The sequence below is a fragment of the Otolemur garnettii genome, unplaced genomic scaffold (genome assembly GCF_000181295.1).
Source record: "Otolemur garnettii isolate 467f Iridium unplaced genomic scaffold, OtoGar3 scaffold00002, whole genome shotgun sequence".
Taxonomy (NCBI): Eukaryota; Metazoa; Chordata; class Mammalia; order Primates; family Galagidae; genus Otolemur; species Otolemur garnettii.
This window is the reverse complement of record NW_003852397.1, coordinates 49,602,129-49,603,573: the sequence shown is the minus strand read 5'-3', so window position 1 is coordinate 49,603,573 and position 1,445 is coordinate 49,602,129.

Here is a 1,445-nt window from a genome sequence, read left to right as displayed (position 1 = left end):
AGAATACCAGCATGTCAGACAATATCATGGAAGCTCTTTAGTCATCTAGAACTTTACAAACCAGAGTAGGGAAACTTGAATTGCATATATAAAAGGTGAAAGTAAATGTCCAGCTTTATTAGTTAAACATATTTAGAACTCAGCTAGGCTAACATCTTAATCTCCACAGCTCTTAACTGTGTGACTTTGGCCGGGTGTTGTTGCGGGCACCTGTGCTCCCAGCTGCTCGGGAGGCTGAGGCAGGAGAATCGCCTAAGCCCAGGAGCTGGAGGTTCCCGTGAGCTGTGTGATGCCATGGCACTCTACCGAGGGCAATAAAGTAAAACTCTGTCTCTACAAAAAATAAGTAAATAAATAAATAAAAGTTTAAAAAAATAAAAAAAATTTGGAGTAACCACTTTTTTACTTCCTGGCCAGGCTTGGTGGCTGACGTGTATAATCCTAGCACTCTGGGAAGCCAAGACAGGAGAATCACTTGAGCTCAGGAGTTTAAGACCAGCCTGAGCAAGAGTGAGACCCCCATCTCCAAAAATAGCTGGGTGTTGTAGTGGGCGCCTATAGTCCTAGCTACTTAGGAGGCTGAGGCAAGAGAATTGCTTAAGCCCATAAGTCTGAAGTTGTTATGAGCTATAATGCCATGGCACTCTACCAGGGGTGACAAAATGAGACTCTGTCCCCCCCTCCAAAAAAAAGAAAAATTAGCAAAGCATGGTGGCCAGTGCCTGCAGTCCCAGCTACTTAGGAGGCTGAAGCAGGAGGATCAGTTGAACCCAGGACTTTGAGGTTGCTGTAAGCTAGGCTGGCACCATGGCACTCTAACCTGGGGCAACAGAGAAGTGAGACTGTCTCCAAAAAGAAAAAGAAACTGGCCCTGATGTTACATAGGCAATAAGTGTGCATTCTTTCTCAAATTTTATTTTTATTTTCAAACATGACACTAGCCTCTGCCACTCTCTAAGACCTTCAGTTGAGGGTTAGCCCATATTTCCAATAGAAGAGCTTTGTATCAGCTTATTTAATCTGATCCTTTAATTAAATAGTTGATGAACTGGCCTGTTTTGATGTCAAAATTGCACCTTTCACCATTATCCTCAGGGTGCATTGACATACTTTAAGTCTGTAAATCACGAGTATTTTTTAAAAACATTAAACAAATATTTTATCAAAATTACTATGTTGGACTCGGCGCCTGTGGCTCAAGTGGTTAGGGAGCCGGCCACATACGCCTAGGGTGGCGGGTTCGAATCCAGCCCAGGCCCGCCAAAAACAACAATGATGGCTGCAATCAAAAAATAGCCAGACGGGCATTGTGGCAGGCGCCTGTGGTCCCAGCTACTTGGGAGGCTAGATAGGAGACTCGCTTGAGCCCAGGAGTTGGAGGTTGCTGTGAGCTGTGATGCCACAGCACTCTACCCAGGGGGACAGCTTGAGGCTCTGTCTCAAAA